The sequence below is a fragment of the Marmota monax genome, unplaced genomic scaffold, assembly GCF_021218885.2.
Source record: "Marmota monax isolate L192 unplaced genomic scaffold, Marmota_monax_Labrador192_F-V1.1 WCK01_AAM20220418_F8-fsc00010, whole genome shotgun sequence".
Classification (NCBI taxonomy): Eukaryota; Metazoa; Chordata; class Mammalia; order Rodentia; family Sciuridae; genus Marmota; species Marmota monax.
Window position 1 is genome coordinate 5,247,044 of NW_026692321.1, and position 13,945 is coordinate 5,260,988.

Consider the following 13,945-nt stretch of genomic DNA (forward strand, 5'->3'; position numbering starts at 1 on the left):
GGGGGCGCGGGCTCAGGGCCGGCTCCTCCGGGGCGCCGCCTCTCGGTTTCTCCCTCCGCCGCAGGCCAGAGGCCAAGGGTTAGGGAGGCGGGACTGGCGCTCAGCTCCGTCTCTGCCCCAAATTCCACGCAGGGCTAAGGCCTGGCAGCGCCTCGGTTGCTCCGAGAGAGGACTGAGGAGTAGCGAGTGGCAAGGGTGGTCAGGGTGCAGGCCCCCAGCCCAAGGTCTGCAGCTCAAGGTCCACTGGGGGGCGTGGCCACGGACGGGGCGTGGCTGGGCAGCGGTTCGGTGGGCGGAGCTGGTTCGGGGGCGTGGTCGAAGCGGGGGCGGGTTCGCAGGAAACTTGAGTGCCCGCCCCCGGCCGCGCGCCCCGCCCCGGCCCCCGCCTCCGGGTCCCGCCTTCGCGTCCCTTCCTTCCCGGGCTGGCAGGCGGGCCGCGGCGGCGGCAGGCGGATGACCGGCGGACCTGCGGGCGCCAACCCCTCGCTCCCTCCCTCGGCCGCCGGCTTCCTTTTGTCTTTCTGGGCTGCGATGCGCGCAGGGCCAGCGCGGCGGCTGCGGGCTCACGGAAGCCCGCGCGTTTAGCTACCCCTCGGGTCTCCGCGCTGGTCCCGGGCAGGGGCTCGCGCCCGCCGCCACCGCCACCGGCGCAACTTGGGCTCGAGAAGCCAGCGGACCGCGTCCTGCACCGGAGCCGGTAAGGCAGGGGCGGGCTGCGGGACTGCGGGAGGGCAGTCGTGTGCACTGGCGTGAGCTGCGATCGGTCTCTCAGCGTGCGTGAGTGTGTGTGTGTGTGCGTGTGTGGGTGTGCGTGTGTGTGTGTGCGTGTGTTGGGGTGCCCGTGTTTCTCTGCGTGGTGGAGTTGTGGGTGACCGCGAATCGTGGCGTGTCTCCGGAACGGCGTGTCCTCGTGGGGATCCCTGTGTGTTCTTGGGTATGAACATTTTGAATTGCGTTTGTGGAATTGTGTGTCGGGGCGCAGTTGCTGGTGGGGACCGGTGCCAGGCGGGTGTCGTGTGTGCGCAGAGCGGGGGTGGCGGGGTGGGCGTGGGCGGCCTGGCCGGGAGAGCCGAGTCCCTGGTCCTCGCCGGTCGGCGCAGTGCGGAGCTTAGAAGCCTGGGGGAAGGCTGGGACCCGACGGGGCGAGCTCTGGCCTCTTGGGCAGCGGGGGCTAGCCCCGCCCGGAGGCTGGTCCGAGCGGCCCACGTGGGTAGCCTGTGAGCTTCGACGGAGGGTGGGGGCCCGAGCGGCTGCGATCAGCTCCCTCCTCCCGGACGGTGAGCGGGGCGTGGGGGAGACCGCCGAGCTCTGGCCTTGTGACCCGCACTGCGACCTCAGCCCGACACACCACCTTCTTGGGTCTCCGTTTGCTGTTCTTTTAAATGGGAACAGCTCCTCCCTCAGGGGCTGTCGTGACAGTTCGAATGGGAACGCACTAAAGATAGCTTTCGTCTCAGTGCCTGGCACTTAGTAGGTGCTGTGTTGATGGGATTAGCAGCTTGCGTTTTTAAATATTTGATTTTGCTTTATTATGGGGGGGGGTGCTTATATTTCTCCTCCTGCCGTGGTTTGTGCCTCTCTCCCGGCCCTCACTTAACAACGTAGCAGGGAGATTCGAGAAAGTTTAGGCTGCTGGGTGCGCTGCCTTCTTGCCGCACCTCCAGGGCGGTGGGGCGCCGCCTCCGGGTGCGCGGGAGCGCGCAGCGACGGGCGCGGGCTCTTCTCCAGCCGCGGAGGCTCCCACGCCGGTGCTGGGGTCCCTCTCCTGGCCGAAAGGCGGCGGTTGCGGACTCGGGAGCCGTTTTGTTCAACAAGTGCCTAGTTCCTGGGGGATATAGCCCGTGGAATCCGGGAGCCAAGTGGCGCTCCCTACTGACGCGGTTCTCGCATTCTGCCTGGCCTGGTCACACCGAAGGCCACCCCTCTCCCCTTTTTTTAAAGGCCAATATCAATTCCATCCTGGGGAAGGTGTTTGCCAGGAAGGTCCTGCTGCGGGCCTCACAATGGACACCTTCCAGTCCCACCCCTAACTCCTCCAGTTCCAGCTCCCTTGCCTCAGGCCCAGGTGGGTATGAGAGCCTTCCTTCTAGTCTCACATCTTAATTTTAAAAATATTTAGTTTTGAAATAGGCATTGAACTGCACTGTCTATGCACACTGCTCTGCCTGGGATTCAGTCCTGGCCGGCACCCCGCTAACCTCACCTGAATACTGGCTCAGAGCCAGCAAGGCATCTGTGGGCTGCAGTGCCTGCCACCTTCTGGCCCAGCCAGTGGTTCCTTCCTTCACAGCCTTGGTTTCTTGCTTTCAGGACTCTCTCCAGTGTGAAAACAACCTTTAAGCAAGGGAGCAACAAACAGATCTTGTTGGTGCCCCAGGCTCTCAAAACGGAGCACTGGAGAGAAATGGGTTGGGGCAGGGATACTGGGCCAGGCTGCCTTTGGTGGAGATGTGTTTTCTGAGCCCCAGGTGCTCCCCCTTAGTGCTCTCCTGGCATCCTTTGCAGGCTTCTGTGACACCAGAGCAGAAACCTCAGTTTGGGTTATTGGATTTGCCTCCAGCCAAGGCTATGATGGGGAGGTCTTGGGCCTGATGGCTGTAAGCTGATTTTTCATCCTGATTTGGTGTCAGGGGTTCACTTAGAATGCAACCCTTTTTCTATTTCATCTAATGATTTTATAAAATCCTAGAAGAGAAAAGGGCTTTTGATCTGTATCCTACTCTTTTCCCCATAATCAGATTCAATAATGATTTTTTAAAAAATCAATCTGGCTTTCTCAGCTCGGAAGACAGACCAAAAGGCTGTTTTGTTTTGTTTTGTTTTCCTAGTTAAAGCCAGCCCTTTGTCTCAAGCAGTCCGGTGTTTTGGCACTAGATCTATTTCTGTTTCACTTTTGAAAGGGCCTGTAATTGCTGCGCTCTTGAGGTTTCATTGGATAATGTGCCAGAGGGAAGGCCCAGGGGCTCTGTTTCTCCCTGGTCTTAGGACTTGGCGTCACCTTTTGGTTTCCTGCTGTCTTTGGGTGCCACTTTAATGTATTTTAAAGATGTAGCTGTCAATGTGCCATAGCAGTTTGGGAGTCATGGTTTTGGGAATCAGATTTATGGAAGGCTATTGGGCCTGTGGAGAACCAAAATCAAGCGAAAAACCCCAGAAGAAAAGAGATTTGCCCCAACTCCAGTCCAGGACTCATTCACTTCCAAAGAGCTCTCCTAGAGAGAGATTTGAAGAGAAATAGAATAACTGAAGCAAATTGCTTCAGAATTTATCTCAGCCCTCTTTTCTGGCCACAGGGCTGTGCAGAATTAGAAATCTAAGCTGTCATAGGAGGAGTGGGCTCACCTAGCTCCATCCCTACTTGGAACTGCTAGGAGTTTCCTGTGGCCAGGTGGTCCCACACCTGCCTTCAGAGTTCTGCATGCACATTTCCAGGGGTTGTCATTCACAGTCAGTACCCCACTGACTGCCTGGGGCCAGTTCTGTCTCTAGCACCGTGCTGAGCACCTGCAAAATGCAGTTTTCTCTCCATTACTCAATGTGTCTTTCTCCCAAACTTACTCCAGGACCTCATATTGCTACTCATAAATGATGACGTACCAGGCTCGATCATGAGCCAGTGATAATCTAGGCTGCTAACAGGCAGCCCCGGGGTTTATTTGGTACCAATGATTAAGCTACTTGGCAGCTCAACCTTTATCTCCAGTGGGATCAGGTTTGTATTAGGATTTGGACCTAAACTGCCTGTGTGCTGTGGGAAGGTACTTTCAATTGATGAATTCCCGCCAGACTTGATGGGGGACTTGGTGTGTTTTGCTAGTTCGTCAGTGCCTGATGTATTGTGCGCTGGGAGGGAAGGGACATTTGGAGTTAGATGAGCAGATGCTTGTAGATTGTGATCATGCTGTAGTTTGGGGTTCCCCTTCTCTCACAGTCTCATTAGGTTTCTTTGTTGTTTTCATGCCATGTAAGGCCGCAGCTGAGAATCTCATGTAGCTCTGGTTCTGTTCCCTTTGGGTTGGGTTTCTAATCTGGGGTTGCCAGAGGGTAATTGCTTATGGAGATTTACTGAGATGGGCTTATGAGCTTTCTTAGTGCCACTTGTCCTATGGGGGGAATGTTTCTTCTTTCAAATCACTTTCCACCCCCTCCCCAATTGGTGGGGCTCTAGAGGTGCAGGTTGTAATATAACTCCAGGTAATCAATAGTTTGACAGCTGGAACATTTCTTCCGTGCTGATGAGCAAGGTATAAGTCTAAAGAATCTTTTTTTTTTAATCATCTGAAAAGCACAGTAAATCCTTCAGAGAGCCCTACCTTGGCCATGTCGTTTCAAGTAAAATTGAATTTCAGAGGCAGAGCTTCGCATCTCTGTATTTATGAGGCATGACTGACTCAAGACACCCTTCCGGAGACCTGCGGTGCTGCCCTCCCCTCCAGCATGGTGGGGGGGGTCTTCTTGGGACTGTTTTTCCTTTACCTACTACACCCCCGTGCTTGCGAATCCGGTGGCTGTGTTTTCTGGGGATGTATTTGTTTCTTTCGGTGCTTGAAGTACAACCAGGTCGGCAGGAAGCCAGGAGCCTGGGGGTAGAGGTGCCCGCTCAGCCCCACCTGCCTCGAGAGAAGAGCACTCTTTTCTAGCAGCAGTGATGGGCCTCTGGCCTTTGACTAAGAAAACTCAAGATTGTTCAGTACTCCGTGGTTAAGGGGGCAGAGTCCTGAAGGAGGGAGGAGGGCTTTGGGAGGTACGTGGTTCCCCTCACAGGGCTTCTCTGATTTCACATTAGTGCCTGTGTCCTCAATATCTTTCCCTGCTCCCTGTCCCCTTCAGCTGGTGAAGAATCCCTGGGGCAGGCACTATACCAAGCGTGTCTCTAGAGCAGTCTCCTTCACGAGCCCAGGTCCCCCAGCTGAGCTACCGTGCTCACGTCTGCACCGGCAGGCAACACAGCCTGTGCTCTCTGTGTGAGCTGCAGCCCCAGCCCTGTCCGCCAGGATGGTGTCCAGTGCGGCAGAGCAGGACTCCCCTCTCCCGTGGAAACTGCATCTTGTACCCAATACGACCACAGGGCCTCCTCCTCGTCCGTCAGAGCTCTATGTCTCAGGAGAGTTTAGGGACTCTTTCCCCTCCCTCAATGCACCTGCCTGACCAGGTCAGTGCTCCCTGTGGCCCTGGCCTCTCCTTCCCAGCCCCGAGCCTCTCTTCCCATGCAGCAAACCCTGGAGTCTGGCATCTGGTTCCCCCCTTGCAGCCAGTTTGCTGCTCAGAACACAGATTTCATCCTCTTGCTCCCTCGCCCCTCCCCACGCCAGGTTGTTCTCTTACTCAGTGAACGTCAGTGAACGTTGGACTCTGCTGCCAGCCCTGAGTTAAGGGTTAGGGCTGGGGTCTGGGGAGATCATCAACAAGCCTGATGCTCTGGTGCCAGCAGGGAAACTTGTGTCCCCAGCTAGGGCCAAAAGGACTTCTGCAGAAGCATCTTTTGACCTGACGCCTGGAAGAGGGATAGGCCGTGGAGCGTCTGGAATTAGGGCTGGATGTTCAGTGCCTCTGTTTTCTCTCCCACCCATATTTCTTCATCTGCAAGATTTCTGCTCATCCTTTTTTTTTTTTTAAATGAACAGTAATATTAAGAAATATACAGTAATTCATATGAAATATCCCCATTTTAAATGTACAATTCATTGGTGTCTGATAAATTTATAGAGGTATAGAGTTGTCACCAGAATCCCATTTAGGACATTTTCATCATCCAGAAAAGATGTCTAGTCCCTATTTGCACTTGCTCCCTGACCCCAAGCCCCAGCCACCGGTGGCCCCAGGTGGATCAGCTTTTTGATTCTCTGCACTTGCCTTTTCTTCCTCCCGTCTCAGGTTTGGTTCAAGGGCCTCTTCTGTGACGCCTTCCTGAAGGCTTCCGGTCAGGCTTGGTCTCTGGCTCATTGCCACCCAAGGGGGCTGAGTGCCTGTTCATCTCCCTGCCGTCTCCTGCCTCCCCTGCCGCACCTAGCCCAGCCCTGCTGTCTGCAGTGTCCTCAAGGCATGTTGACTGGGCCAACTGGAGCTGCTTTTCCCACATTTCTTCTGTCCACGTCCGGAGTGTCTAGAAGAGTGTTGAAGTTGGGATATGGGGTTTGCAAGGTGCCAGATGGTGTGGGGCCCTGCTGCATTCATTATCGTGTTCCACCAAGAACCTGTGAGGCAAAGGGCATTGGACTGATTTTTTAAATGAAAAAACCAAAGAGTCCCAGAACAAAATGAATAGCCCAAGGCTACCCATAAGCGGAAAATACTAGAACCAAGAATGGAATCAGGTCACTTTCTCTTCTGTCCTATTTTGGTTATAATTATATATCTTCCTATGGCTTGGCTTGGGCCGATGCTCGATTTTTCCTGTACAAGTCTTGTCATCCCGTCCAAAGCTGTGGAAGTGCCTTTCAGGGCATGAGTGGTACCGGATGCGTCTTCATTTGCCCTCGGATCTGGTCCACAGCTGAACTCCATAAATACATAAAGTTCTAGTAAATATGTGGGGGGCCTTGGAGAGGGAGTGGCTGGCTGAGCACAGTAGACCGTGTGGTTTTACACCCTTGTATTTCAGAATTGTCCTCACCTTGTGTATTGGGTTTTGAGGTGACCAGCACAGGACACCCAGTTTGACAAATGTAAAGGTGGTCTCTTGCTCTCACTGAGGTAGCAAACTCCCACCGTGAACCGTAAGAACATCTTGTTTCTTTCAGCTTGGATCAGGGTTACATTCTCATTTCAAAATATCTCAGGGAGCTATCTGGGTGTTAGGATCAGGGAGTCCTGGATTTGAATCTTAGTCTCTGCTATGTATCTGAGCCCACTTCCTCACGTACAGAAGGGGCTTCTAGGCCCATTTAGAGCATCAAAGGAAACACAGCTATGGGCACCAGTGAGTCTTTGGCTGGCTATTTGTGTGTATTAATGGTGGTGGACTTTGTCACAGTTTAAGAGTTCAGGTCTTCATGGCTATAAGTACCTCCTCTGCCACTAAATATTCCATTTCAAATTCCGGTTGAAGACATTTAATGTCAGAGTCTTTGTATGCAGATGTGCATGAAGGCTTCAAAAGGAAGCCACTGACGGTCAGTTTGGAGTTTGGGGAGCTGCCATTTTGGATCTTTCCAGCTTCATATCTTCTGAGAAGCATCTCTTAGGGTCCCTACTCACTCACGGTAACCCTGAACTTGGGGACTGCACAGAGATCTGCAGGCTATTCCCCAGACATAACGAGGCCTCACCCTCTTGATCCTTCCCCTGGAGTGCGTAGGAAGCATCTGCTGAGTTTGGATGTGTGCGCGAGCAGACTGAGGACTGCTGGGAACACTCACAGCGCCATTCTGAGTGGCTGTGTGTGGACGGCAACGCCCTCCCCTCCGGCAGCAAGATGTTCAACTCTGCTTTCTGTCTGTGCATTTAACGGATGTTTCCTGAAAACAGAATGGACGCTAGTCTCCACCTTTCCCTGTCACTCTGTCCTTTCCATTTGCTGCCCTCTAGTCCATTTCTGGAGAGAAGTGAGAACCTCTTTAAATCAATCACCTGTGCATTTAAAAAAAAAAATCCTCCCCAGGATTGTGCAGTGTTCTTTATTCAATGCATGTGGCTGGGGGAACTTCTGGCCAAGGGAATGTGGATGTCCCCAAAGTAGCCCAGACCAGGACCTGAGGCAGGGCCATGGGCAGCAGGACAGATGGCTCCCCAACCTCCCAGCCCTCACCCTAGTGTCGGTTGCAGTGGCAAGAATGAACTTCTTTAAAATTCCTTCAGCCAGGCTCAGTGGCACACACCTGTAATCCCAGCAGCTCGGAGGCTGAGGCAGGAGGATTGCAAGTTCGAAGCCAGCCTCAGCAACTTAGGAAGACCCTAAACAACTCAGCAAGACCCTGTCTTTAAATAAAATACAAAAAAGGGCTGGGGATGTGGCTCAGTGGGTAAGCACCCCTGAGGTCAATCGCTGGTACCCCTCCAAAAAAAAAAAATCCCTTCAGCTGTGCCATTGGATCCCTGGTTTCTGGCATGACCTAGACAGTGTGGTGGGGCTTTGACCTCTATCAGTGGACATAAAACCCAGGTGACTTTGCAGGTCTTCCCAGTCAGCTCAGGTGGACATAGGCCTTTGGTGGAGTCAGGGATGAAGGTCTTTGGCTTGTCTGGTGGCTGCTTTCCCCCTTTTTTTCTGAAATGCGGATGATGAATGGCCACTTTTGTTAATATATGTTTTTGGAGATAAACTGTTACTGGACATAAAAACAGAATGGCATGGCCAACGGTCCTTGGAGTTTGCTGTCAGGTGGGTGCTTATGGATTTTGGAATTGCTTCCACCAGTGTTAGTGAGAGTGGGGAGAGAGAATGTAGCACAGGAAAGGGATTCCAAGTTTTCTCACACAGGATCCTCCAAGTAACGCAAAGGGCTCATTATGACTCATAATTCCTTCCCCCATGGCTTGTTTTGGGCCAGATGCTGGCTCCCCAAGACAAACATGTCATCACAGTCACTATATCACCATGATCACTATCATCACCACCACAGTCACTATCATTTTTATCTTCAGCATCACTACTATCACCATCACCACGATCACTTCATCATCAACATCATGACCGCCTTCACCGTCATCATGACCACCATCACCATCACCACCATGATCACCAACACCACCGTGATCACCATCATTACCATCACTATCGCCACATCACCATCACTAACATCACCCTCACTACCACGATCGCCGTCACCACTATCATCACACAGTCGCAATCTGGATTCTCAGTCTTTGGGCCATTGTGTCACATTGCCATCCCAGCTCTTCTTTACAGTCTTCCTGCCATTTGAGGGGAGTGGAAGGGAGGATTGTAGATACAGAGAACTCAATGGATGGGTGGTGCAATGTGATTCTGAAAGTGGCTCCGTGAGAATTACTGCTGTGGAAGATCCTGGGCCGGGAAGTCTCACCTGCTCTTGTGGGCCCAGCAGCAAGCCAGTGTTACCTGCTCTGTGCTGCTCTCCTTTGCCTTCTAGAGAGGACAGATTATTCTGGATGGAGCCTGGCCTTATTCCTGGGCATCATATTTGTCCACCTCTCCCAGGGCAGTGGGCCTCTTCAGTTAGGACCCTATGGATTCTCCTTGATGACCCTCCATTCCTGGTACCACGGGCCTGGAACACGTGAATGCCCAGAGGTCTGGTGTAACCGCCCCCCACGCTTTCAGCTGTAGGATGGCGAGTACCTTGAATTATTTAAAATCTTCACAGTTGCCTGAAGGGCTTGCTTTGCAGGCCTGAGTGGTCAGTGCACTAGTGTGTTTTCTGTGCGCGTCGTTGATTGGTGCATGTTTGTTCTATGCATTTGTTAAACTTGCAGCGCAGTGGTCTGGAAGCCATCAAGTCTTTATGGGTTGGCGGAGTGGCCCCCATTCCATTATTAATGTCTGGTTTTGACTTGGCATAAGAAATGCTTCCTCTCCAGATTTGAGCTTCCTCATTTGGCAAATGGGGCTTCTGGCTAGGTAACCCCTAAATCCACCATCAGCTCAACAATTCAGGAAAAGTGTTTAAAAATGTAAACTTGCATGGTAGGTACACCCAATGCAGAGCACAGAGAGAGTCTGCATTGCTAAACTGACTCCAAAAAAATGAACTAGAAAACATAGACACCTTGGCAACTGCACATTAAGAGGTGGTGTTGCAGTTCAGAAGGGGAAATTTGGGGAGCATAGGTAGAAGGAGACATGGGGGTTGGAAGGGACTGTGTATTGGTGTCATCTGCCTGTCACCAGTCAACCTTTTCTTTTAGCTTCCTGTACTAAGGGAGCTGGGATTCAGAAGACAGGGGCTCATGGTTAAAGGAGAGAACTGGCGGGATGATTGCAGTGTGTGAGTTCTGGGGAGAGCAAGGTGGAGGTCGGCGGATGAGCTGGTCCTTAGGCTCCAGACCCAGTGCCTTATTTAGACACCGTTTCCTATTCCCTAAGAGGGTGCTCCAGCAGGAAAAGCCGCTGTGGAGGAGATTGCCCTCCTTATTATAGCAGTGCTTTTATGTTCTTCCTGGAAAGTTACACCACTGGTCACCTGAGAGACTGGTAAACTGAACTCCTTGTTTTGACTAATTGCAAATTAAAGAAAAGTCCACATTAGGAAGTATTGTACAGGAAGAGTAATCATATCATTTCAGACAAAAAGTATATTTAGTACTGCAGACTCCTATCCGGATTTTGCCTCCATTTGAAGTTTCTAGTGAATTCTTCTGAATCCTTTGATATTAGCATATTAGTGGTGGTAGGATAATAGGAATTAGTTAAAGGGGTTGAAAATCAGCACCAAAGCGTTTCTCCTAAGCATGGGATTGAGAGGCATGATATAGAATTATGCACGGAGCTTTACTTCACTTATGTTTGCAAGAGAAAAAACTCAGAGAAAGCAGATGGGAAGGGAGGACACTCAGTGGTTCATAGTGGGTGACGGATGGGATCACGGTGGCTTCTCTCCTGCTTTTTTCATATTTCTATATATTCTGAGTTTTCCACTGGGCATGTGTTACTTTGGCAATTAGAAAGAAAAATGGTCTTAAAAGGAGCACCAGTGCCATTCCTTGTTTGCACGTGTATCTGGCTTACCCTCTTAATTTGCCTGGCAGACTTCCTCTCTGTCCTCAGACTGACTGGAACCCATAACTTCCATACTTGTGATTATTTGAATTAATGGAAATTTGTCATAATGCACCATTAGAATTTGTTAACTGAATCTAAATTCAATACTGAGCAAGTGCATTAACTGGATATAAAGAAAGACGTTCTGAGTCTTCTGAGAAATTCACCGTTGGAGTGTGGCAGGGTGTAGATGTTCATGATGCAGCGTCTTTCTTGAGTGTGGGTGTCCACTTGACCTGGGGGAGGCTTTGTTTTCACCTTGGTATTTGATGTCCTAGTACCACAGTCCCTGCTTCCCTGGGAAGCATCTCCTTCCTGTCTCCCTAGCTGGCTAATATGTTCCAGCTCCCTTTCTGAAAATAACCTTTTCTGTACCTACCCTGCCCCTCCTGCACGACCCCCAGGGAATGGACCTGCTGGTCTCCAGCCCTGTGAATCGGAGACTCCTGGTGGGGATCCTTCCTCCTCTCCCTGTGACTCAGACCTCAATTGACGTTGGCTTGACTGTATTTATGTGCTGGCCGGGAAGCCATCTCAGCCTTCATTAGGGCCATGCCTGACTTCTGCGGTGTCCCTCCAAAAGATGTTCATCCCCATCATTTTTTAGAGGTTTAATCTGAGTCCAGGATATTGAGTCAGCAATGGAAAGTTATGAAAAGAGGCCAGCCATCAGAGAAACTGCCTAATATGAAAGATTAATTCCAGGGTCAGGGAGGGGGAGAGAGGCTGAGAACGGGCCACCTCCAGGCAAATATCAGGCATAAAATGGGGGATCCCGAGGTTGCATTTGCTGTGAGCTCAGCATCTTCCTATAGTTTCTTGGATTAGAGATTTAATAAATCACCTCTTTATAGTCCGCTATCTGTATTTATGATCTGGAAAAAGAAGATTGCAATTATCAGCAAAATTCCATCATATCTGGTACATAATTTCAGGATCTTCACCACAAGGAAGCCAAATTAAAAAAAAAAAAAAAAAAAAAAAAATATATATATATATATATATATATATATATATATATATATATATGCTGTGTTCAGAAATTGTTCCTTTAAATGCTGGGTTCTTAGGTTTTTCCAGGATCCAACACCAAGGCAGGAAGCATGCTCTCCCATCACTGGAGACAGGTAGGTTGCTATGGAGACCAGGTATGTCACGGTGGTTTCCTGGGTATACCAGTTGTCCCAAAAGAGGAATAAGCCTCACTGTGGGGGAGATTTCTGAAAGAGTGAGTGTGAATTAAGTTTTTCTAAAACAAAGGTCAGGCATTCTAATTGAGGCATCTGGCATAATTTTGCCTTCAGTTCTGTTTCGCTTAATTATTAATGCTGCACCCTCCCTTTTCCTGCCAGATATGCTTAAATGCATCAAGACCGTTGATCCAAAACAACAACAAAGTCTTAATAAAGCTAGGGATGCTTCTTTAGTGTGGTTGATGATTATCCTTTAGAACTCAACAGATTGAGCTTTTTCACTTCTGTGACCAAAAGACCTGACAAGAACAGTTTTAAAGGAGGAAAAGTGTCTTTGGCACTCACAGAGGTCTCAGTCCATAGACGGCCAGCTCCACTGCTCTAGGTCCAAGGTGATGAAGGACACCCTGGTGGAAGGAGTAGCAGAGGAAAGCAGCCCAGGACATCCCACCAGGAAGCAGAGAGAGTTCTACTCACCGAGGGCAAATAGGTACCCAAAGACATGCCCCCATGCCTCCTCCAGCCACACGCTGCCTGCCTACAGTTACCACCTAGTTAATCCCCCTCAGGGGTTTAAGGCTCTCATAACCCAATCACCTCATCCCCAGACTTTCTTGCATTGTCTCACACATGAGCTTTTGGGGGAGCATTTTCTTATCTAAACCATAACATAGTTCAACAGTTATATGTTATATGTCAACCTTGATATGGGCCCTGTGGCACCGCTGAAGCTAGACTGCCGGACCCTGCCCTGTGGGCTGTGTTATGGCAGATCCCTGTGGGCTGTGTTGTGACATGATCCCTGTGGGCTGTGTTGTGACATGATCCCTGTGGCTGTGTTATGGCATGATCCCTGTGTTAGTCAGCTTTTCGCTGCTGTGTCAAAATACCTGAGATATACAATTCAAAAGGAGGAAGAGTTTATTTTAGCTCATGGTTTCAGAGGTGTCAATCCATGGTGGTTGGCCCTGTCACTCCTACCGTGATGTACTCTGTGGCATGTCAGAGGGGCCTGTTCATCTCACGATGACCAGGAAACAAAGAGAAAGAATTTGGGACCAAGGTGCCAATATCCCCTCCAAGGGGGCATGCCCTACGACCTAACTTCCTTCCACTGGGACCCATTTCCTGAATGTTCTACTACCTCCTGATGGTGCCCCAGGCTGATGACCAAGCTTATGGCATTTGGGAGACATTTAAGATCTGAACCGTAACAATCACAGGCTCTGGGAAAGTGAGGAGGACCCGGGCTGACCTGCTCCTGACTCAGCGCCAGCCCCCGTGAGAGCCGGGGTGGGGTCTTGGCAGGAGGTGGGGAAGGGGATGCCCGCGGGTGACATCTGCTTGTTTGATTTGTTGTTACTCACGGCGTTTCCAGTCAGCCCTGGTAACTTTGTACCCTAAGACAGGCCTGCCACGCCTCCTCTCGGGAGCTCCCTGTTCCGTGGTGCCTAGAGGGGTCTTGGGCGGTTGGTGGGGAGCTCCTGGCACTGCTTGGTCTGCTGAATGCTCGCAGTGCCCTTCCTCCTGCCATCTGGCTGGGCTCCGGCCCCCTCCAGCCCCTGCACAGCAGCAGTCAGAGTCCTGTCCTCCCCCGCCTCTGGGAGCCGCCCGCAGATGCCTGCTTGGCACATGCTTGGTAACTCATGGGGGCCACGGGGGCCTCGTACCCACCTGAGAAGGTGCATGTGGTGCAAAAGGAAGCTGTGGCAGAGCTGGGCGTGGGCGATGGGGAAGCCCCCCGCCTCTGCCCGGCATGACCTGGGTCCCTAGCTCAGAGGGTGAAAACGGGCCTCAGCCTGGCGTGCCCTGGGTGCAGACACCCCAGCTTTGGAGTTCCCGTTGGGGAGACCAGGTTTCTTTCTTGAGGCTGACTGACTCCCTTATGGTCTAGGGGAGTGACCGGGCCATTCTTTGTGAAGGGAAGAACTCTTCCTGTGGCTCTGTCCTCACGCTCCCTGAGGCCCACACAGCACCCACCCTGTGCCTGCTGCACACCCTGGGGTCCTTCAGACCCACGTTTTTTTGCAGTGCTGGGGGTGGAACGCAGGGCCTCACACATGCAAGGCAAGCC

The 13,945-nt window shown here is 51.5% G+C and overlaps 1 protein-coding gene across 2 annotated transcripts in view; it reads left to right on the top strand.

The window, feature by feature from the left end:
* Positions 1-417: 417 nt before the first annotated feature.
* Hpcal1 (hippocalcin like 1) overlaps positions 418-13,945 on the top strand; it is an 89,204-nt gene continuing 75,676 nt past the window's right edge. The window contains exon 1 of one of the 2 annotated variants that reach the window (XM_046441252.2): positions 418-697. The gene's annotated coding sequence lies outside the window, so the exon portion shown is untranslated. The remainder of the gene's footprint in view (positions 698-13,945) is intronic. The other variant, XM_046441253.2, reaches the window with a different exon arrangement.